This window comes from Syzygium oleosum, unplaced genomic scaffold (assembly GCF_021117445.2).
Source record: "Syzygium oleosum isolate NSW1041296 unplaced genomic scaffold, Sole_v2.1 Sole_v2.31, whole genome shotgun sequence".
NCBI lineage: Eukaryota > Viridiplantae > Streptophyta > Magnoliopsida > Myrtales > Myrtaceae > Syzygium > Syzygium oleosum.
In genome coordinates, this window is record NW_026607515.1 from 2542216 (window position 1) to 2559127 (window position 16912).

The 16912-nt window shown below is 46.6% G+C and overlaps 1 protein-coding gene across 5 annotated transcripts in view; it reads left to right on the forward strand.

Moving 5' to 3' along the window:
• Positions 1-16912, forward strand: part of LOC115683091 (MADS-box protein AGL42-like) — an 85037-nt gene that overhangs the window by 27368 nt on the left and 40757 nt on the right. The gene's annotated exons all lie outside the window — the stretch shown is intronic.

Here is a 16912-nt window from a genome sequence, read left to right on the forward strand (position 1 = left end):
TTAATTTTTTGACGATTTGTCAATGTAGTCTATTCCGTCAATTTTGATCGGAAATCACTGACATAGATGCCGGCTATCCTATGTGGCACGACCGACGCTGACATGGAGTATTTTTTAAATTTTAAATATTTTTATGAATTTTTTCTTTTCTTTTTTTATTGATAAGGGCTAGCATGGGGCCGCTAACCACCGGCCAAGGCCTAGTGAGGGCTTGCGACCCTCGCTTAGATCTAGGTGAGGGTTTGCGATCCCATTGGCTACGTGCAAGGCAGCAAGCCCTTGCCCAATGGCCAACGGGCTGACAACAATTTGAGTGATTCTTGGGGCATTTGGATTTCTAGATCTAGCTTAGGTGCCTTTTAGCTTTGTATAAGGTTAATTGAAAATGTTATTGTTGCCTATCGTCCAAGAAGCTCAATTAGTATCAGTAGTTGTAGAAGTTTGATTGCATCTTTGTTTTGAAGACGTGCCTCTTGTATTGAATTTGGAGGGGGAAGAGACTCTTGGGCTAGCGTTGATGTTTGCTATAAGATGTTCTTAGTTATTGAAAAAAAATAACGTGGAATAGTCAAGTGAGACTAACTGGGGGGTAGAGATTGGTTATCTGAGTGAGGGTGCGTGTTTTGGATAATATATTAGTACATATAACATTATTGATATGCGATTTAATTAAGGGTCCATGCTAGGGGTGAGCATGGTTCCAGGTAGAACCTAAAACCTGAGAACCTGACCGGTGGGAACCGATAGGTTCCAGGTTCCAAGACATGCAAGGTAGGTTCCAGATTCCAAAATTTGGGGAACCTATTTTGATGGGTAAGTTCTTGGTTCCATCTACCTAGAACCTAGAACCTAAAACCTAAATAAGTTTATTGTATTTTTTTTTTATCTATGTCTTCGTGTGATCCTGTGGTATTTCATGGCATCGGATGATGAGTATATAATTTAAAACCACGAGTCTGAGCTTTCATTTTATAACTTGTTAATGTTTCATATTTTTTTGTGTCTAAATATAAGTTGTGATTATTAGATCATAGCAGCAAGTGATGGTCTTTAGATGTGATGATTCATTGCAATTGTTCAATTAATAATACAGGTGAAACCTGGGTAGACCCTAGAACCGACCTAGAACTTGTGATAGGGTAGGTTCCAGATTCAAAAAAGGGAGGAACCTATTCTCATGGGTAGGTTCCAAGTGGAACTTGTACGGAATATGGAACCACTCACCTCTAGTATCGATTTACACAATGACTTCTCATTTTAATTGTATTTATTTGAACCGTAATGCTAGGAAAACTAGTCTTTTGTATTCTCTTTTGTGAATGAAAACCCTGTTTAATATTGTTGTGTTCATTTTCATTTTGTTAAACTAAAAACGAAATAAAAAAATATAAAGAACCTGTTAGACCCTGGAACCTGTACCCGATGGTAGGTTTCAGGTTCCGAGTTCCGACGGGTAGGTTCTAGGTTCTAAAAAATGAGAAACTTGTATCCGAGGGTAGGTTCCAGGTTCCAAGTGGAACCTGTAAGGAACCTGAAACAGCTCATCTCTAGTCCATGCCATTTTGGTGTCCTTAACCTCTATATTTTTAAATTGATATCAAGATTTTTCCATCAAAATATTTCAAGAGGCTATAATCGTAGGAATGGGAACTTGGGAAAAATGAGGAGAATGTCATCAGCAATTAAAGGGGAGAAGCTTGTTGGGGCTTCTAATACAAGCAAGAGGGAAAGAAGATCAGAAATAGGGAAATGTCTCTTTCTCTAAGCTAGACTTAAATGGGTTACTGGTTCTAACCAAGATGTGGAGTAATTGACATATGTTTTTGGTTCGGCTTTGGGAGAATGTTTTTGGGAAAATGTAAAGGCCTTTGGGTTAAAAGGGTTTTCCAAAATGTAATGCGTATTTGATAAAGTATATTTTAAAACACATTGGGAATCAACTTTGACTTAAATGCCGTTTGATAAAGATTACATTTTCTAAAGGGCTTTTGCAAATTTTAAAAAAAAGAAAAATACTCTCAAACGGCAAAACTTAGCCGCCTTCGGTAAGGTCTAGCTGCCAGCCAGCCTCATCTAGGTCACCCTAAGGTCGCAACACTTTAGGTCATGCAACCTCAAGTGATGGTCGCCTAGGTTCCCGTGACCTAAACGATAGTTAATGTTGCTCGCGAACCCTTAGGCGGCAATTGCTGAGATCGTGCAACCTCTTAGGTAACGGTTGCTAGCCTCTGTCCAACTCCTCTATTCAAACCACATGGAAGATTAATAGTGTAACAGCCCGAATTTCGATGTAATTTCGGGATCAATAAAATTGACATTATTTCGCATTTCATTTTAGTAAGTCTCGCCCAGAGCTGATCACTCTCGGGATACTAACCAATAGGGTATGGCTAATTAGGAAACGGTACGTGGATCAAGGACCCGATCGCGAAGCGGACACTGATCACGAGAAATGATGAGAGAATATTATGAACCAATGTGGATCGATCTTAGGAAAGGTGACGGATTTGGTTTGGCCAAGGCCAACGATGTACAATCGGATCGCAGGTGATTCTGCATGACCGAGAGTGCACGTGGCCAACCAGTCTTGAACTTAAACCGGACAATCGTGACTTCTGGGACTAGTGATAATTTCTCATTCTCTCAATGATCGGACCGTTATGACTCGGATAACCCTAGGTCAATACGCGTAACCTCTAAACAGCCGCCCGTTAGTGAGAGACCCTGAAATTGGAAATTGAGCGAGTTTTGATCACGAAATTGGGCCCGGATTTCGATGTTGACTTTCGATGGCTTAAGAAACTATTTTTGGAAATCTGACGTCATATTATGCTGGCCACGCATATTTTGAGTTAGTATGGTTGAAAATTGGAATTTCGCCCCGGGACCGGAAAAATGACCGTTTTGCCCCTGTGCCGTTTTTGGGTCCGAATTTTTGGGAAATTATTTGGGATAATTAAAGTTAATTATCAGCTGCATTATTGGCCATATTTACCCTTTTGCCCTTCAATTATTGGATAGGGGTAAATTAAGGCCGTTAGATTAGGGGTGTTTTGGTCATTTTCGCGGATTGGCGACACTTGGCACCCCTTGGCCCACCATATTTGTAACGGTCTGAATTTTCGATCATTTTCCCGGGATTTAAGAAATGAATTTGACCAATGCACTATAGTGAGGTCTCACCCGGAAATGCGCATTCACGGGATGCTAACCTTAGGGGTAGGGCTATTACGGGATTGAGTTCGCACGACCAAAGAACTCGACCTGGGTTCGATCTTCGACCATATGAATTGACGAGGGAATGTTTTGAGCCAACCGAGACCGGTCTATCTGATTGATCGTGTCCGAAGGGAACTAGTGACAGACTTGTTGACACCTAAATTTTAGCGACCATTTAGTCGTAATTTGAATAGAAAATTAGGGATTAAATTTTTAACCCCTAAACAAAAATATTTAGGTTGCATAACATATAGTTTAAATTCATTTTAGATTAATTGCATTTTGCATCGGACCGGCAGTGACGAACGAGCTTAAATTTCATCGAATGGGACTCGGCTCGCTTGGAATGCAAGGGCCGGGAATTACAAGTCAAACGGGCTCGGTTGTTTTAATTTGAGCTTAATTCAGCCCATTATCCTTAATTAATTCAGCCCATTTAAATTAAATTAAAATCTAAGCCTAAGTCTAAGCCCATTAGGACTAGGAAGCCCGGTTAATTAACCTAGGGTTGCGATATAAATATATCGTTATGCATCATAATCAAAGGGGGGCTCTCACAATTTTCAGAACGCAACTCCTGAGAGCAAGAGGCCACAAAAATTCATAATTCACGGCCAAAAGAGAGAAAAAAGAGAAAAGCATGAGGGAGAGAGATTTACAGCTGAAAAAGAAGAAAAGTTCTCTCTCCCGCGGTGGTTCCTCCTGTGCTTTGCAACCATCCATCATTGCCGCCAACACTTCCAGCGTTCTATAGATTTAGCCATTGAAGACCCACTGCCAAAGCAAGGAAATCTAGTCAACACTAGCCATGGTCAAGCGGTAAGTTTCATCCTTGGTGGTCTCTGTGCAAAAGAAAGAAGCGAGCACTCAAACAGATTGAGTGAAAGGTGCCAGCAAAGAAACATAAAAATAAACAAAAGAGTGGAGACGCCCAGACATCAGAAACCCACACTCGGAGGTCACGGTTTTTGGTTTCGTTTTGGGCTTCCCGTGAGCACGAGTTTTCTTCCTCCTCTTGTCCGACACTCCTGACACTCCAAGCCTGTCCCCACCATCTTCGGGCAGCACCATCCACCAGCAGCGAAGGCTAAGATTTTCTTCTCATTGCTGATCGCCGAGCACCACGGAGAGACAGCCCATCGGCGAGCCTCGTTCCAGCAAACAGTGAGCCCAACCGTGACGAAGTTGCAGCCCCGGTTCACACCACCACCGTCGGCCGCGAGACACCGTGAAGCACCGCATTGCCGCCACCACCGCGCGCTCCACCGCGCCCGTCGCCGGACGCCACCGGGAGCCGCCGCGCCGACGCCGCGTCGCCCGTCGTCCGATCCCGATCCGCAATCCCGGTGATTCAAATTTGGAAATTATCTGCAAATTAGGTAATTCAACATAAACAGAAAATTCAAAAAATATTAATTAGATTTGAATTAGAGTTTTTGCATGTCTAGGAATCCTAAATATATCTAGAAGATAGAGTAGTTATTTAATTTAAATTAGGACTTGAGATGATCTATTTCCTAGTTTAAATTAAGTAATATTCTAATCTTAATAGATTATTCAGGTTATTCATTATTTCGAATTTTAACAAAAATCCTAAAAAGAAATCATGCTAAAAATACCAAAACAATCCATTAGCCTGAGAAATTTCAGGTCGCGACAAGACCCTCGCAATTATATGACAACCGAGGTCGTCCTGGGTAGAGTAAACTTAAACGTGATTTGACTTAGTGTCGGTCACGGGTCGAGAGCGCGTAATTCCAGAGAGCCACCCGTTAGCCAGAGATAAGTTAAAGTCGCGATTGTTCAATTTTAGTCATTTCTTGGAATTTGAGCCCGGGAATCGAGAATTTTGAAAGTGACAATTTTGGACGGCCGATGACGTTTTTGGCTTGGCCAACCTTGGGGCCACCTATTTCTGCAAAAAAATGGATTTCGGTTCGAGGCCGGAAAAATTACGGTTTTGCCCTTGTGGGCACCGAGGCTGGATTCGGAGGCCGTTTGGGGTTATTTATCGCGGCCAAGGTCATTTTGGGGTGGCCACGCACATTTAGAGTGGTTTTGGCCAAAAATTGTAATTTCGACAAAAATAGGAAAAATAATATTATTTTATTCCCGAAACTTTGCAGTCAATTTTCGGGGGCTTAAAAAGTGAATTTCGCGATTCCGACGCCATATTAGGTTGGCCACGCATATATGGAACGCGTATGTGTGAAAATTGAAATTTCGCCCCGGGACCAGAAAAATGACAATTTTGCCCCTGGGCCCGTTTCAGTTCCGAATTTTGGGTAATTATTTGGGATTATTATTAATGGTTTTTCAGCTGCATTATTGGGCCTTGGACACTTTTACCCCTCAATTATTGGATTTGGACAAATAAGGGCCGTCGGATCAAGGGTAAAATGGTCAAAGTGCGTAGGATCGCGACACGTGGCACTTGGGGCCGTCATATTTGACCAGTTGACCCTCTCTCTCTCTCTCTCCTCCCAGCCCTATTCGGCCAAACCACCCACAGCAGCCCCTCCCCCACGATTCTTCCTCCTCCTCCGTTTTCCTTCTTCCTTGGCCGTCCTCGCCGGAGCTCGCCGGAGCCACGCCGACCGCCGTCGTCGGTGCTACTGCCTTGTCCAGCCACCACCCACCAGCAGCACCGCCCCATCTTGTCTTTCTCTCCCTCTTTTTCCCCGTTTGGCGAAAGGAAAGCCGAGAACCGCCGCTTGGAGGCCGATCGCCGCCGTGCTGAAGCTCGAACGGGCGAGCTGCTGCCACAGGGACGTCCAGCCTCGCCGCACGTCGCCGTACGTCGGTGTCCGTACGGATCCGTACGGGGCGTCCGTTCGGGCGTCCGTACGTCGCATGTCCGTACGCCGGCGACGCCGCTTCGCTGCTGCCCACGTTTGTTCCGCCTGTCCAGCCGAGCTGCCTTGTTTCTCTTAGGTAAGTGTTTTCCCCAAATGTCATTTAGGACCTCGGGTATTTCTAGGCCCGTTTAGGACTCGATTTAGGCATTTTAGGGGCTGTTTTTGTGGCTATTTCGGGACTGAATCGAGGGCTGGAAATTGGTTTGTCGTGGACTGATTTGGCGATGAAATTTCGAGGTTTAGGAGGCTGAGTTAAGGCTGTGATGTTGCGGATTGATCGGGATGAAATTGGGTGCAGAAAATACTGTTTGCTGGCTGTGATAAGCCGTGTGATGTGCTGTGAGTGGCTGTTCGATACGCGGTTAGTACCATTAGGATCGGCTCGTAATTTTATGAAAGTGCCGTGAAGAGCCGGGAGTGAGATATGGTGATTTTGAGGGCGAAAAAGACTGATTGATGGCTGTGATGTGTGGTTTTAGGTGCTGTAGGGTGCTATTTGTCGTGTGGTTGGTACTTTTAGGTCCGGCCCAAGATTTTGTGAAATTACCGTGAAGGGCCTGAACTGATTTGATAACGTTTGGGTGTGGAGAAATGCCAGTTTGTGTGTTGATCGGATGTGTTGTGATATGACTGTGTGGTTGTTGGCTGATTTGGGATTGTGGTTGGGCTGATTGTGGACTGGCCATGTGTCGCGTGTGTGTGGCCGTGAAGTGTGGTGGTGTGGTAGTGCATTCGCGTATTGTATTCGCGTGCCAACAATGTGTGATTGGGTAGCGTGTTCGTGTGACGAGGATGAGAAATTGTGAAATATGTGTGTGTAATGTGTATGTTTGGCCGTGTGTTTGTTGGTCGTGTGTAAGTGTGGTTTGAGTGGAGCGAGGATATGGAAATGTGGTTTGGTTAGAAAGGTCCGTCCTGAGGCGTGTACATTACGCGGGACGATGCCGTCCTTGACGAGGTGACGATGCCCGGCCTGACGAGGTGTCGATGCCTGACGTGGTCAAAAGACCGTTGGCCTGATGCGTTTTACGCGGGCGCGGTAGAAGGAAAGTGTGTGTAGGATTCCGTCCTGAGGCGTGTACGTTTACGCGAGACGATGCCGTCCCTGACGAGGTGACGATGCCCGGCCCGACGGGGTGACAATGCCTGACGAGGTCAGAAGACCGTTGGCCTGATGCGTTTTACGCGGGCGCGGTAATGGTGGAAGAGTTGAGAATGAGCGGGAATTGGCTTGAGGAGCGAGGTTTGAGAAAGTGACGCATGGTGTGAGTGGTGTGCGAGTGTGTTTGTATCGCGTGATGTGATGCTTAATTATGGGGTAAAAACTGCTAGGCACGGTATGGGACGTGCCCAAGTGGGTTTTATCTTATAATTGAGACACGCGCGCATCTGTGATTTATTGCTGTGGTATATTGATTGTGTTATTGTCTAACGTGCAGGAACGTGTATGATGGATTCCAGGTAGGTTCGTGTGTGGTTGGTAGTTTGATTGATCGTTGCATGTTATGCGTGTTTTCGTCTGGCGGTACGTGAGTGCCTACATGGGATTTGGGGTTGTACACTTATTGAGATTCGTCTCACGGTTGTATAACCGCCAATTTCAGACCCTCAGCCCTAAACCCGGGAAGTGCGCCTTTTCTTTTTGGAAGTTCGGGGACCTGCTTTTGGTGCCCAGTGGAGTTGCAGGTGAGTGTTCGGAGGCTCAGACCCGAAGATTCAGAAGCAGAATGGAGAAGGGCGACCCTTAGGTTTTTCCCTAGGGCATTTTAGGGGTTGTATAGCTTGGGTTATCCGATAGTGAAGTTAAGATAACCAAACCCTGAACTTTTGTTATAACGGTGATTTCGGATGCTAGTTTGTTAATTATGTCTGTAATATAATGTTTGTTTGTTTGGTGCTGTATGAAGATGTTGTTGTTTGATTGTTGTGGTGTTCTACCCTGTTGTCGTTATCATTTTATCCGGGGTTTTGTTTTATATATTCCGCTTCCGCATGTGGCTCTGATGTTTGGGTTGGGTCAGCGACGTTCCTGGGACGTCGCAACAAATTCGACCGCAGCAGGGGATGTCGCGAGCTCGATGGGGGTTCGGGGCGTGACAATATTTGACCGGTTGGACTCTCCCTTTCTCTTTCTCTCTCTCTCTCCTCCCAGCTCCCATTTGGCCAGAACTCTCTCCCTCTCTTCCGAATTCCTCCTCCTCCGTTTTCCCTTTCCCTTGGCCGTTCTCGCCGGGAGCCATGCCGGACGCCGTCCGCCGGTGCCACCGTCCGCCGGGTGCCACCGCACCACCACCACCGTCCGACCATCACCACCCTCACCCCGTCTCGCTCTCTCTCTCTCTCTTTTCCGTCCAGCCAAAGGAACGCCGGAGCTTCGCCGCCGCCGCACCAGAGCCCGATCGGCCGAGCTGCTGCCGCCGCGACCCCCAGCCCGTCTGTACGTTGCCCGTACGTCACTGTTTTCGTACAGTGTCCGTACGGTTCCGTACAGTGTCCGTACGCCGCCGTCCGTACCGCCGTCGCCGGGAACGCCGCCGCCGGTTCCACTGTTCATCAGTGATCGGCCGCCGTTCCTCGTCATTATGGCCTAGAATTAAGCGAGTGTACTTCCTAAACTCGGATTAGGACTGATAGTGCATTTTCTGGACTGGGTTGAGTATTGTCGGTGTATATTGGGAAAAATTAGAGCACCATTTGGTGAGGTATATTACTAGAATAATATTGGTGATTTGTTGGGCGAGCATGGAGTAGTTGAGGATTAAATGACTAGACTGCCGGGTATGCCCAGGCTGGATGACTTGTTGATTGCTGTGCCCAATTGTGGAAAATTGAATAATGCCATGTCGTGTGACTGAGTAGCCGACCAATGTGAAGTGTGGTTGGCCAATTAATGACATGAATTTGACTGGATGCCTGAAATTGTTGTTGCTCATGGAATATTGTACTGCATTGCATGGCCACGCATTGTGAATGCCGAGAATGAGACGTATGGTGAAATTGTGTGAGAATGCGTGCCTGCCATGAGCATGTGATCACCTAATATACCCTGATGCGTGTTACGCGGGGTTCAAATAATAATTGGCAGTGTATGTATGTGTGATCACAATTCGCCCTGATGCGTGTTACGCGGGGTATACCGTCCTCATGCACTTTGAAGCAGGACGATGCCCGGTTCATCCGGAAGACGACCATTCTGATGCGTTTTACGCGGGCTCTGGTTCGTAAGGAGATTAGTGTTGGGCCTCATGCACTTTGAAGCAGGCTAGACGCATCGGGCCGGGAATGGTGTTGACTCGAGTCGTAATAAATATTAATAATTGAGACAGTGTGCAGTGTGAATTGAAACGGGAGCATGGCATAACATTGACATCACATGCATAGAATGCATGACCCGGCATGCGGGATGAACACTGTGAGCATGAGCATGTGTGTGGCGCACGTGTGATCATTGTATTCGCGCTCATATCTTGAGGACATTTAATGAACTGCCTAACCTGCAGGGAAATTCCTATGTTCTATTTGGGCCCGAGGGCCCAGGTTATTGTTTGTGTATTATGTTGTTTTGCCTGTCAGGAGATTGCATGTTAGCCTAGCCTAGGTTTACGGGTTATACTCATTGAGATTCGTCTCACGATTGTAATAACCCACCTTTTCAGACCCCCAGCCATAAGAATGCCGAATCCACCGCTTTTTGGAATACTTGTACAGATACATCAATATACAAGTACCTACCCCGCAGGAAATGGGGAATCGTATGTAAGATACCGATCCATGGTGTTTGTAAACGTGGGAGAATATTTTCATCAGACTCAGGAGTATGTGGCTTGATGCTTGAGGGATGCCGATGGAAACCTAGGGCAACCCCTTAGGACTTTTGATGCGCCAATCGGTCAAAATGGATTGATGGAACCCATATATGCGAATGGCGAGGTGATCAATCCTCAGGATGTCTACGATGTAGATGGCGTTGATGAGCTTATGGATGGGGAGCCACAGGAGCCACAGGTGATAGCTGAAGACCAAGACCAAGTTGCCGAGGAGGAAGACGAGCTGGAGGACATGGATCTGGATTCTGATGAAGACCACGGAGAGGTAGCTGAGGTAGGGTTTTCCCTTCTTCTTTCCCGTTTTCTGTTCTGCAGTCCCGTTTCTGCAGTTTCTGGTACTGTTCACGTCGGAACAGTACCAGCCGGAGCTGCCCTCGCCGAGCCAACATCACCAGCAACCATTTCCACCTCTGTTCACCACCATAGCCCGGTTTCGACCCGTAACAGCCTTCTCTCTCTCTTTTTCTCTCTTCCCGTTTCGCAAACAAGCATGCACGGAGCTTCGCCGGAGCTCCGATCGCTGTTTCGACAACACCCCGCCCAAGCACGTCCATCGTCGCCGCCAAGACCGCCCCGTAAAGTGTCCGTACGGTACTGTTCACACGCGCGTACGGATCACTGTTCACGCCGGACCGTACGGACGCCGCGGCTGTTACCGGCACCTCGCCGGCTGTCATGCCTCGAACCCCATCGAGCCCGCGACATCCCTCTCCTCGGTCGGAAGAGCGCAACGTCCCAGGAATATCGTCGCCGACCCAACGATCCATCAGAGTTAAATCGCGGCGGAAGAAATCAAAAATCCCAAACATTAAAATTGGAGAACACCAGGAAGGAACAAATCGTCAAACCACCAAGCATATATTACACTTCCAATTATTTACATCATCCGCCAATACAAACTACAAAATAATTTATAAGCACACCAAACTATAAACTCCAAACCACCAAATTATCAAGATCAGCTCTCTAGGTCAGCACTATCCAAAAATGGGGTGCATCCTCCTCCCAGAACTATCCCCTACGCCCTCTCGAAGGCGTCCACTCTGACTCACTGTCCTCGGCATCACCACCTGAATCCTCCGCAGCTGTCTGCTCATCCGACGACTCCGAGTCGACCTCAATCTCGACATTTAGGCGGGGGAACTGAAATGGTTTGGTTGAAACAACCATGTGATCACATCTCAATAAGTCACAGCCTAAGCCCCACCTAGGCTATCACGTAATTCCAGACATATCCAAACGCGCAACCAAACAACCACACAACCAAGCAATCAAACATTCACACATACGGACTCTCCGCATACGCACCATGCACGTTAGCCCACAATCCCAACATACAATTCTTGCACACATGCCATCACACACTTTCCACATATCAATACACACGCCAATCATACCACAAAGAAGTACATCACAGCCGCGCGCGTGCCTCGATTATAAAGCAAAACCTACTTGGGCACGTCCCATACCATACCTAGCAGATTTTACCCCATAATCGCGCACTGCATCACTCGATACAAACACACTCGCACACTAACTCACACCATGCATCACTTTCACAATCCTCTCACTCGTCTTGCCAAATCCCGCTCGTTCTCAACCTTTCCACCACTACCGCCCCCGAGTAAAACGCATCAGGCCAACGGTCTTCTGACCTCGTTAGGCATCGACACCCCGTCGGGCCGGGCATCGTCACCTCGTCAGGGACGGCATCATCCCGCGTAAACAAACACGCCTCAGGACGGAATCCTACACACACTTTCCTTCTACCGCGCCCGCGTAAAACGCATCAGGCCGACGGTCTTCTGACCACGTCAGGCATCGTCACCCCGTCGGACCGGGCATCGTCACCTCGTCAGGGACGGCATCGTCCCGCGTAAACGCACACGCCTCAGGACGGACCTCACCCCGCGTAAACGTACACGCCTCAGGGTCTCACTTTTCAAACCAATCCTACATTCCAGTACCTTCGTTCCACTCAAACCACATTTGTCACACGGCCACACCTACACACTGCCAAACACGCACACCTCACACATTTCACAATTTCACATTCTCGTCACACGAACACGCCACCCAATCACACATTCTTGGCACGCGAATACAATACGCGAATGCACTATCACACCACCACATCTCACGGCCAAACACACACGGCATATCATCAATCCACATTCAAACACACATTCAGGCTCAATTCCCGCCACAAGGGCAGCAACCATTCAACCTCGACACCCCCACCATTCCGCTCATAAAAACGAACATCCAAAGAATCGGGGTAAAATTGGGCAATTTATACAGTGACCGAAATCTCATCAAAATAAATAGTAAACGAACTCCAAAAATTCTCAATTTTGGATATGTCACAAAACACATCCCGATAAACATTTCTTATGAAGAACACGAAATCCGGTTCAAACTGCAACCATGCCTTTTTGTCCCTCGAAATCAGACCAAAATCAGTTTGCTCCAACAGAATATTTTGTCCTCAAAATACACTTATTTCAACACACAAATCACCTTGAAAAGCTTTGAAATTTTTATATGTTATAGCCACGAATGTCCCCAACAAATTTTGTGAGGAAGTATTTTGAAAACAGGCCTGGAAAAATTTATAAAAATTCGAACAGACCCGAAGGTCGGGTGAACAGTAAATCGGGCAGTTTTATTTCGGTCCAAAGATGGACTTCCGAATGGCCTCAAATTATTTCCAAAAATTCCCAAATTAAAGTATGTTATACCTCAAGATGTTGGGAACAACTTTCATGAAGAAACCTTCCTCAAATTCAGCACACAAAATTCTTTACAAAAATAGCAAACCGGGTGGGTACAGTAACCGCGAATCCGCGATTCACCCCGAACCTCACGGATTCAAGCCCGAACCGATTTCTACCGAATTCCAACCGCCAAAACTCATTTCCCGACGTCTAATCCAACCCGCAACAACCACTAACAGTCATACTCAGCCACAAATAGCCATGATTAACCACCAATAACCATGATCAACACCTTAATCAACCTCTAATCACCCCAAACCGCACCCAAACGAGTCCGAAAAATACCCGACATCCTAGGCGAGGTTTAGGGAGCGACTTACCGGACTCTAGACTAACTCGGCTAGAGCGGGAAGGTGGAACGGCTGGCCGGCGGGTCACGGCGGCGGCAACGGCGAGCGGTGGCGCTCCGGCTTAGCTTGACTTCTCATGGCCAAATGAAAAAAAGAAAATGAAGAAGAAGAAGAAGAAGAAGAAGAAGAAGAAGAAGAAGAAGAAGAAGAAGAAGTGTTGGTGTGGGAGGAAGGGGGCTGCCGGTTGGAATGAAAAATGGGGGAGAGAGAATGGGAGGAGAGAGAGAGGGTCTGGTCAAAGTGAGTCAATAAGGTGTGGGTGGATTCCAAGTGTCATTAATCCATAGCATTGGACACTTTTGCCCCTAATCCAATGGCCCAAATTTGATCCAATCCAATAATGTAGGGGTAAAATGGTCATTTGTCCTTAACCCAAGCTGACCAGACCTGGTTTAGCCTTAACCAGCCTTGGTTAAACCCCAAAAATTAACCAATTTTCGGAATTACTCAAAAATGGCCTAGGGGCATTTTCGTAATTTTTCGATCCCGAACTGAAATTCCAATTTTCGCACATACGTGTTCCATATGTGGGTGGCCAACATAATATGGCGTCAGAATCGCAAAATTAGCTTCTTAAACCCTCGAAAATCGACTGCAAAGTCCTGGGAATAAAATAATATTATTTTTCACTTCCGAGCCAAAATTCCAATTTTTGACTGAAACAACTCTAAATGCACGTGGCCACCCCAAAATGACACTAGCCTCGAAAAATAACCTCAAACGACCTCAGAATCGCCATCGGTGACCAGAGGGGCAAAATCGTAATTTTTCCGGCCCCGGACCGAAATCCATTTTTTTGCAGAAATGGGTGGCCCCAAGGTTGGCCAAGCCAAAAACGTCATCGGTCGCTCAAAATTGTCACTTTCAAAATTCTCGATTCCCGAGCCCGAATTCCAAGAAATGACTAAAATTGGACAATCGCGAATTTAGCTTATCTCTTGCTAACGGGTGGCTCCTTGGAATTACGCGCTCTCGACCCGTGACCGACACTAAGTCAAATTACGTTTAAGTTTACTCTTTCCAGGATGACCTCGATTGTCATATAATTGCGAGGGTCTGTCACTAGTGCCCTTCGGACACGATCAATCAAATAAACCGGTCTCGGTTGGCTTAAAACATTCCCTCGTCAATCCATATGGTCGAAGATCAAACCCAGGTCGAGTTCTTTGGTCGTGCGAACTCAATCCCGTAATAGCTTTACCCCTAAGATTAGCATCCCGAGAATGCGCGGGTCCCAGGTGAGATCTCACTATAAGTGCATTGGCCAAAATATTCATTTCTTAAATCCCGGGAAAAGGATCGAAAATTCAGACTGTTACACCGGCCACCGTCCCAGCCTGTCCGTACAGTGCCCGTACGGGGTGGTACTCTTCACCGCGTCCGTACGGTATCACTGTTCATGCCGTCCGTGCGTCGCTGCGGCGACGCTCCTCCCGCTGCTTCTCTGTCCCGCCCGTTCCAGCCCCGTTCGTCTCGCCTTTTTGGGTAAGTGTCTCCCCCAAAAACTACCTAGGAGCTCGGGTATTTCTAGACTCGTTTAGGACCCGATTTAGTCGATTTTGTGACTGTTTTAGGGGCTGTTCGGGATTGATTTGAGTGACTGATTATTTGGTGGTTGCGAACTGATTAGGCGAAGAATTTTGAGGTTTAGGGAGCTTGGATTAGGGCTGTGATGTTGAGGTTTAATCGGAATTAATTTGTGCGGTTAATTATTGGAATTGTGCCTTGAATGGAAATTTGTGCGTGATTGTGCGATTTGTGGTAGTTGACTGATTTGGGATTGTGTTTCGGGTTGTGTACGTGTGGTCGTATATGTCACGTGTGTGGCCGTGAGGTGTGATGGTGTGGCAGTGCGATTGCGCAATATGTTCGCGTGCCAAGAATGTGTGATTGTGCTTTGGGATCGCGTGTTATATGTGCATGATTGTGTGGTGTACTTGCGTGGTGAGAATGTATATTTGCGAAGTGTATGTGACTTGTGAATTGTGCGTGCAATGTGGAATTGTGTTGGGTCGTGTGGTTGTTGGCCGTGTGTAAGTGTGGTTTGAGTGGAACGAGGATATGGAAATGTGGTTTGGTTGGAAAGATCCGTCCTGAGGCGTGTACGTTTACGCGGGACGATGCCGTCCCTGATGAGGTGACGATGCCCGGCCCGACGGGGTGACGATGCCTGACGAGGTCAGAAGAACGTTGGCCTGATGCGTTTTACGCGGGCGCGGTAGTGGTGGAAAGGTTGAAAATGAGTGGGATTTGGCAAGACAAGCGAGAGGATTGTGGAAAGTGACGCGTGGTGTGAGTAGGGTACGAGTGTGTTTGTATCGCGTGATGTGATGCTTAATTATGGGGTAGAAACTGCGAGGCACGGTATGGGACGTGCCCAAGTGGTTTCTGTCTTATAATTAAGGCACGCGCGCGTCTGTGATTCCTTGCTATGATGTGTTGGCTGTGTTATTGTCTAACGTGCAGGAACGTGCGTGATGGATTCCAGGTAGGGTCGCATGTGATTGTTAGTTTGGCCGATCGTTGTGTGTTATGTGTGTTTTTCGTCTGGCGGTACGTGAGTACCTACGTGGGGTTTGGGGTTGTACACTTATTAAGATTCGTCTCACGGTTGTATAACCGCCACTTTCAAACCCCCGGCCCTAAACCCGGGAAGTGCGCCTTTTCTTTTTGGAAGTTCGGGGAGCTGATTTTGGTGCCCAGTGGAGTTGCAGGTGAATGTCCGGAGGCTCAGACCCGAAGATTCAGAAGCAGACTGGAGGAGGGCGATCCTTAGGTTTTTCCTTAAGGTTTTGGGGGTTGTGTAAATCGGGTTGACCCATAGGGAAGTTAAGTTAACCAGACCCTGATATTTTGTTGACGGTGATTTCGGATGCTAGTTTGTTAATTATACCTGTAATATGATGTTTGTATATTTGGTGCTGTATGAAGATGTTGTTTGATAATTATGGTGGTCTACCCCGTCGTCGTCATCTTTCTGTCCGGGGTTTTGTTATTCGCTTCCGCATGTGGCTCTGATGTTTGGGTTGGGTCGTCGACGTTCTTGGGACGTCGCATCATTTCGACCGGAGCAGGGGATGTCGCGAGCTCGTTGGGGTTCGGGGCGTGACACGTTGGGTCGGCGACGCTTCCTGGGACGTCGCACACAAACAAATCGACCTTTGCGTGGAATGTTACGCTTCGTGGGGTACGGGGCTTGACAAATAGTACCGATAAAATAGTGAACAACGCCAAGACTTGCATTCCAAGAATGCCACTTTCCAAAGGACCATTCGACGTGCCTTGGATAAAGACCTTTGGAAATACAATTGCATTTCCCCAAAGTTTTCCAAAAAACTTACCATATGCCATTTGCATTTGCTCAAAAACTTTGGGACCCCAAAGCCCTTTGCAAATGTTGAACCAAACGCACCTTCAACCCATTAAAACCTCATTATTTCTTAAACTATCTCACATTTTGGTATACATATAAATTTGGGAAGAAGATGAAAGTGAGGCAAAACTCGATTTTGGCTTAATAATATAGAAGATGCATCAAAATTCCGTAAAAAAGAAATTGAATCATCCAATAGTCGAGCTAATGGGATATTTAAAGGCTTCAGTTGATCCTATCCAAATTCTTTACATTAGTTACAAGCTTGGGGTGAATGTAATTGCAACAAACATGTATTGGGACCTATTCGGCAAAAGCCATAGAAAAAGCAAAGAAAGATAAATGAAAGGTAGAGTCACCCAAAATTGGAATTGGTCATGAAAGAATAGCAAATGAACCCTCATTCCAAATCCGTCATATTAATTGCTGAAAACATGTCACAGCCAAGCAAGTATTAGGAGAACTTCATAGAATTGCTTAAGCGATAAACATTTTCATCTTCCTTGCA